Source organism: Arachis ipaensis, chromosome B7 (genome assembly GCF_059453495.1).
Source record: "Arachis ipaensis isolate K30076 ecotype BB chromosome B7, ASM5945349v1, whole genome shotgun sequence".
Taxonomy (NCBI): Eukaryota; Viridiplantae; Streptophyta; class Magnoliopsida; order Fabales; family Fabaceae; genus Arachis; species Arachis ipaensis.
In genome coordinates this window covers 36,452,712-36,460,763 of record NC_142442.1, presented here as the reverse complement: position 1 = coordinate 36,460,763, position 8,052 = coordinate 36,452,712, and the positions used below count along the sequence as shown (strand labels likewise).

At 42.5% G+C, this 8,052-nt stretch overlaps 1 non-coding gene across 1 annotated transcript; it reads right to left on the bottom strand.

Annotated features, from left to right (window-relative positions):
• Positions 1-478: 478 nt before the first annotated feature.
• LOC148550849 (small nucleolar RNA R71) lies at positions 479-586 on the bottom strand. Its single transcript, XR_015892863.1, has one exon. It is a non-coding gene; the product is annotated as a small nucleolar RNA R71 (small nucleolar RNA).
• Positions 587-8,052: the final 7,466 nt, after the last annotated feature.

The following is an 8,052-nucleotide window of genomic DNA, read 5'->3' as shown; positions in this document are numbered from 1 at the left end:
GACTCTGAAAAGAAAACTAAGAGAAGCTAAAATACAACAATCCAGAGACAACCTTACAGGAATTTTCGAACAGGAAGAGGAGATGGCAGCCGAAAATAATAATAATGCAAGGAGGATGCTTGGTGACTTTACTGCACCTAATTCCAATTTACATGGAAGAAGCATCTCCATTCCTGCCATTGGAGCAAACAATTTTGAGCTGAAACCTCAATTAGTTTCTCTAATGCAGTAGAACTGCAAGTTTCATGGACTTCCATCTGAAGATCCTTTTCAGTTCTTAACTGAATTCTTGCAGATATGTGATACTGTTAAGACCAATGGGGTTGATCCCGAGGTCTACAGGCTTATGCTTTTCCCATTTGCTATAAGAGACAGAGCTAGAGTGTGGTTAGACTCTCAACCCAAAGATAGCCTGAACTCTTGGGATAAGCTGGTCACGGCTTTCTTAGCCAAGTTCTTTCCTCCTCAAAAGCTGAGTAAGCTTAGAGTGGATGTTCAAACCTTCAGACAGAAAGAAGGTGAATCCCTCTATGAAGCTTGGGAGAGATATAAGCAACTGACCAAAAAGTGTCCTTCTGATATGCTTTCAGAATGGATCATCCTGGATATATTCTATGATGGTCTGTCTGAATTAGCTAAGGTGTCATTGGATACTTCTGCAGGTGGATCCATTCACCTAAAAAAAACGCCTGCAGAAGCTCAAGAACTCATTGACATGGTTGCTAATAACCAGTTCATGTACACTTCTGAGAGGAATCCTGTGAGTAATGGGACGCCTCAGAAGAAGGGAGTTCTTGAAATTTATACTCTGAATGCCATATTGGCTCAGAATAAAATATTGACTCAGTAAGTCAATATGATTTCTCACAGTCTGAATGGAATGCAAGCTGCATCCAACAGTACTCAAGAGGCATCTTCTGAAGAAGAAGCTTATGATCCTGAGAACCCTGCAATAGCAGAGGTAAATTACATGGGTGAACCCTACGGAAACACCTATAATTCCTCATGGAAAAATCACCCAAATCTCTCATGGAAGGATCAACAAAAGCCTCAACAAGGCTTTAATAATGGTGGAAGAAACAGGTTTAGCAATAGCAAGCCTTTTCCATCATCCACTCAGCAAAAGACAGAGAGTTCTGAGCAGACTCCATCTAGCTTGGCAAACATAATCTCTGATCTATCTAAGGCCACTCTAAGTTTCATGAATGAAACAAGATCCTCCATTAGAAATCTGGAAGCGCAAATGGGCCAGCTTAGTAAAAGGATCACTGAAACCCCTCCTAGTACTCTCCCAAACAATACAGAAGAAAATCCAAAAGGAGAGTGCAAGGCCATTGAAATGACCATCATGGCCAAAACCACAAAAGAGGAGGAGGACGTGAATCCCAGTGAGAAAGACCTCCTGGGACGTCCAGAGATCAATAAGGAGTTTCCCTCTGAGGAACCAAAAGACTCTGAGACTCATCTAGAGACCATAGAGATTCCATTAAACCTCCTTATGCCATTCATGAGCTATGATGAGTATTCTTCTTCTGAAGAGAATGAAGATGTTACTGAAGAGCAAGTTGCCAAGTACCTTGGTGCTATCATGAAGCTGAATGCCAAATTATTTGGTAATGAGACTTGGGAAGATGAACCTCCCTTGCTCACCAATGAACTGAGTGATCTGGATCAACTGAGATTGCCTCAGAAGAAACAGGATCCTGAAAAGTTTTTAATACCTTGTACCATAGGCACCATGACCTTTGAGAAGACTCTATGTGACCTTGGGTCAGGGATAAACCTCATGCCCCTCTCTGTAATGGAGAAACCGGGAATCTTTGAGGTACAAGCTGCCAGAATCTCATTAGAGATGGCAGACAACTCAAGAAAGCAGGCTTATGAACTAGTAGAGGACATGTTAGTAAAGGTTGAAGACCTTTACATCCCTGCTAATTTCATAATCCTGGATACTGGGAAGGAGGAGGATGAATCCATCATCCTTGGAAGACCCTTCCTAGCCATAGCAAGAGCTGTGATCGATGTGGACAGAGGAGAGTTGGTCCTTCAACTGAATGAGGACTACCTTGTGTTTAAAACTCAAGGTCCTCCTTCTGTAACCATGGAGAGGAAGCATGAAAAGCTTCTCTCAATACAGAGTCAAACAAAGCCCCCACAATCAAACTCTAAGTTTGGTGTTGGGAGGCCTCAGCCAAACTCTAAGTTTGGTGTTGAATCCCCACATCCAAACTCTAAGTTTGGTGTTAGGAATCTATAAAATTGACCTGATTACCTGTGTGGCTCCATAAGAGCCCACTGTCAAGCTATTGACATTAAAGAAGTGCTTGTTGGGAGGCAACCCAATGTTATTTAATCATTTTTATTTTATTTTCTCTTTGTTATTTCATGTTTTATTAGGTTAATGATCATGTGGAGTCACAAAAACTACTGAAAAATTGAAAACAGAATGAAAAACAGTATTGAAAACATAACACCCTGGAGGAAGGGCTTACTGGCGTTTAAACGCCAGTAAAGAGCATCTGGCTGGCGTTTAACGCCAAAACAGAGCATGAAACTGGCGTTAAATGCCAGAAACAAGCAGCATTTTGGCATTTAAACGCCAGGAATACACCCCAGAGAAAAACTGGTGTTCAACGCCAGAAACATGCTGCAGACTGGTGTTGAACGCCCAAAACAAGCATAGAAGTGGCGTTTAACGCTAGAAACATGCTGCAATCTGGCGTTAAACGCCAGGATTGCCTACAGAGGGTGTTTACACGTCTCAAAGGTGAAGGGATGAGAAATCCTCAAACACCTCAGGATCTGTGGACCCCACAGGATCCCCACTTACCTTTCTTCTTTCCTCTTCACACCTTTTCATATCACTCTTCTCCAAATACCCCTCACCAATCAACTCAATCACTCTTTCCCATCACCTCTTCACCACTCACATCCATCCTCTCTTCCCCAAAAACCCCCACCTACCTTTAAATTCAAAATAATTTCCCTCCCAAACCCAACCCTAAATGGCCGAATCCTAACCCATCCACACTCCTATATAAACCCCTCATTCCCTCTTTATTTTCACACAACACAACCCTCTCTTCACCCCTTGGCCGAAACCAACTCTCTCTCCCTCTCCTCCATTTCTCTTCTTCTTCTACTTCTTTCTCTCTTCTTTTGCTCGGGGACGAGCAAAACATTTTAAGTTTGGTGTGGTAAAAAGCATTGCTTTTTATTTTTTCCATAACCATTCATGGCACCAAAGGCCAGAAAAACCTCTAGAAAGAGGAAAGGGAAGGCAATTGCTTCCACCTCTGAGTCATGGGAGATGGAGAGATTCATCTCTGAGGCCCATCAAGACCACTTCTATGAAGTTGTGGCCAAGAAGAAAGTGATCCCTGAGGTTCCTTTCAAACTCAAAAAGAATGAGTATCCGGAGATCCGACTTGAGATCCAAAGAAGAGGTTGGGAAGTCCTCACCAACCCCATTCAACAAATTGGGATCTTAATAGTTCAAGAGTTCTATGCAAACACATGGGTCACTAGAAACCATGATCAAAGTGTGAACCCGAACCCAAAGAATTGGCTCACCATGGTTCGGGGGAAATACTTAGATTTCAGTCCGGAAAATGTAAGGTTAGCATTCAACCTACCAATGATGGAAGAGAACGCATGCCCCTACACTAGAAGAGTCAACTTTGATCAAAGGTTGGACCAAGTCCTCATGGACATATGTGTGGAAGGAGCTCAATGGAAAATTGACTCAAAAGGTAAGCCGGTTCAACTAAGAAGGCTTGACCTCAAACCAGTAGCTAGAGGATGGTTGGAGTTCATTCAACGCTCAATCATTCCTACTAGCAACCGGTCTGAAGTTACTATAGACCGGGCCATCATGATCCATAGCATCATGATTGGGGAGGAAGTGGAAGTTCATGAGATTATACCTCAAGAACTCTACAAGGTGGCTGACAAGTCCTCCAACTTGGCAAGGTTAGCCTTTCCTCACCTTATTTGCCACCTCTGCAATTTGATTGGGATTGACATAGAGGGAGACATCCTCATTGAAGAGGACAAGCCCATCACTAAGAAAAGGATGGAGCAAACAAGAGAGCATGGACCTCAACATGAGCATGAGGAGATTCCTCACCATAAAATCCCTGAGATGCCTCAAGGGATGCACTTTCCTTCACAAAACTATTGGGAACAAATCAACACTTCCCTAGGTGAATTAAGTTCCAACATGGGACAATTAAGGGTGAAACATCAAGAGCACTCCATCATCCTCCATGAAATTAGAGAAGATCAAAGAGCTATGAGGGAGGAGCAAGAAAGACAAGGAAGAGACATAGAGGAGCTCAAAAGCACCATTGGTTCTTCAAGAAGAGGAAGACGCCACCCTCACTAAGGTGGACTCATTCCTTAATCTCCTTGTTTATTTATTTTCCTGTTTTTCGATTTTTATGCTTTATGTTTGTTTATGTTTTTGTCTTCATGATCACTAATATTTTTTTTAGTGTCTATGCCTTAAAGTTATGAATGTCCTATGAATCCATCACCTCTCTTAAATGAAAAATGTTTTAAAAACAAAAGAACAAGAAGTACATGGTTTCGAATTCATCCTTGAAACTAGTTTAATTATTTTGATGTGGTGACAATGCTTTTTGTTTTCTAAATGAATGCTTGAACAGTGCATATGTCTTTTGAAGTTGATGTTTAAGAATGTTAAATATGTTGGCTCTTGAAAGAATGATGACAAGGAGACATGTTATTTGATAATCTAAAAAATCATAAAAATGATTCTTGAAGCAAGAAAAAGCAGTGAATACAAAAGCTTGCAGAAAAAAAAGCAAAAAAAAAAAAGAGAAAGAAAAAAGAAAAAGCAAGCAGAAAAAGCCAAAAGCTCTTAAAACCAAAAGGCAAGAGCAAAAAGCCAATAGCCCTTAAAACCAAAAGGCAAGGGTAATAAAAAGGATCCCAAGACTTTGAGCATCAGTGGATAGGAGGGCCTAAAGGAATAAAATCCTGGCCTAAGCGGCTAAACCAAGTTGTCCCTAACCATGTGCTTGTGGCGTGAAGGTGTCAAGTGAAAACTTGAGACTGAGCGGTTAAAGTCAAGGTCCAAAGCAAAAGAAGAGTGTGCTTAAGAACACTGGACACCTCTAATTGGGGACTTTAGCAAAGCTGAGTCACAATCTGAAAAAGGTTCACCCAGTTATGTGTCTGTGGCATTTATGTATCCGGTGGTAATACTGGAAAACAAAGTGCTTAGGGCCACAGCCAAGACTCATAAAGTAGCTGTGTTCAAGAATCAACATACTGAACTAGGAGAATCAATAACACTATCTGAACTCTGAGTTCCTATAGATGCCAATCATTCTGAACTTTAATGGATAAAGTGAGATGCCAAAACTATTCAAGAGGAAAAAAGCTACAAGTCCCGCTCATCAGATTGGAGCTATGTTTCATTGATATTTTGGAATTTATAGTATATTCTCTTCTTTTTATCCTATTTGATTTTCAGTTGCTTAGGGACAAGCAACAATTTAAGTTTGGTGTTGTGATGAGCGGATAATTTATACGCTTTTTGGCATTGTTTTTACATAGTTTTCAGTATGATTTAGTTAGTTTTTAGTATATTTTTATTAGTTTTTAATTAAAATTCACATTTCTGGACTTTACTATGAAGAAGGACTGCAGATGCTGTTGGATTCTGACCTCCCTGCACTCAAAGTAGATTTTCTGGAGCTACAAAACTTAAAATGGCGCGCTTCTAATTGAGTTGGAAAGTAGACATCCAGGGCTTTCCAGGAATATATAATAGTCCATACTTTGCCCGAGTTTAGACGATGCAAACTGGTGTTGAACGCCAGTTCCATGTTGCAGTCTAGCGTTCAGCGCCAGAAACAAGTTGCAAAGTGGAGTTCAACGCCAGAAACACGTTACAAACTGGCGTTCAACTCCAAGAATAACCTCTCCGCGTGTAAACTTCAAGCTCAGCCCAAGCACACACCAAGTAGGCCCCGGAAGTGGATTTCTACATCAATTACTTACTTCTATAAACCCTAGTAGCTAGTCTAGTATAAATAGGACTTTTTACTATTGTATTTACATCTTCGGATCATCTTTAGTTTCATCTTTAGATCACGTTTTGGGGCTGGCCATTCGGCCATGCCTGAACCTTTCACTTATGTATTTTTCCACGGTAGAGTTTCTACACACCATAGATTAAGGTGTGGAGCTCTACTGTTCCTCAAAGATTAATGCAAAGTACTACTATTTTTTCTATTCAATTCAACTTATTCCGCTTCTAAGATATTCATTCGCACTTCAACATGAATGTGATGATCGTGACAAATTCATCATCATTCCCCTATGAACGCGTGCCTGACAACCACTTCCGTTCTACCTTCGATTGAATGGATATCTCTTGGATATCTAATATAGGGGACCGAGTCCGAGTTATTAGTGTCTACGTGGTATAAGTTAGAACCCATGGATGGCCATTCCTGAGATCTGGAAAGTCTAAACCTTGTCTGTGGTATTCCGAGTAGGATCTGGGAAGGGATGGCTATGACGAGCTTAAAACTCGCGAGTGCTGGGTGTAGTGACAGACGCAAAAGGATCAATGGATCCTATTCCAGTATGATCGAGAACCGACAGATGAATAGCCGTGCCGTGACAGAGCATCTTGGACCATTTTCACTGAGAGGACGGGAAGTAGCCATTGACAACAGTGATGCCCAACATACAGCTTGCCATGGAAAGGAGTAGGAAGGATTGGATGAAGACAGCAGGAAAGCAGAGGTTCAGAGGGACGAAAGCATCTCTATACGCTTATCTGAAATTCTCACCAATGAATTACATAAGTATCTCTATCCTATTTTAATTATCTTTTAGTACACTATAATTTCTTAATACATTTGAATCCGCCTAACTGAGATTTACAAGGTGACCATAGCTTGCTTCAAGCCGACAATCTCCATGGGATCGACCCTTACTCACATAAGGTTTATTACTTGGACGACCCAGTGCACTTGTTGGTTAGTTGTACGAAGTTGTGAAACAGAATTAAGATCATAAACATGCGTATTGAGTTTTTAGCGCCGTTACCAAGGAAGAAATGATCACGATTTCGCACACCACACGCCCAGTAGGTGGCGTGCCACGCCCTTTGATAATGCTTCCTCATTCTTCTCTGGAACACAATATTGGCGTGCCACGCCCAGTAGGTTGTGTGCCACGCCCTTTGATAGTGCATGAATGAGAAGTAACAAGCGTGCCACGCCCATCATTCAAGTGGCATGCCCATAGTTATCTTGCCTTGGTGTGCCACGCCTTAAGTCTCAAGTGGCACGCCTAGTCTTCTTCTCCCTTGGGTGCTGGAGTTGGCGTGCCACGCCTTCGACATCAAGTGGCACGCCCAATGTTGGTGCATAAGCTTCTTCAAGTATTGGCGTGCCACGCCTGGGACCCAAGTGGCACGCCCGAGTCATGAGTGAGGTTGGCGTGCCACACCTTCTATATCAAGTGGCACGCCCAGTGTTGAGCTTTCAAGTCCCCCTTCTGGACCAATGAACTGGCGTGCCATGCCTTCGAGTTCAAGTAGCATGCTCGTAATGTATGAGGTGGGTTGGCATGCCACGCCCCCTTTGTGGTCTTCAAACTTGTTCTCTGGAAATTATAGCTGGCGTGCCACGCCCATGTTAAAGCTTTCAAGTCCCTTTGCTAGAGTTTATAACTGGCGTGCCACGCCCTTTGTACTTCCTCTCCCTGGCGTGCCACGCCTGGCCTTGGTGTGCCACGCCCATAGTGAGCTCCATGGACTTCTTCTCTGGAGAATGATGTTGGCGTGCCACACCCTCGATGTCAAGTGGCACGCCACTTGTAGTTCTTTCACATTGCCTTTTGGAATTGTCAACTGGCGTGCCATGCCCCATTGCTGGCGTGCCACACCCATACTATTTGGTGGCGTTTGTACCAAGTGGCACGCCCAGCTTCACACGCTCAGCTTCTTTTTGTTGATTCCTCATTCCTTTGTTGCTCTTTTCACCTGAAATTCAACACAAACTC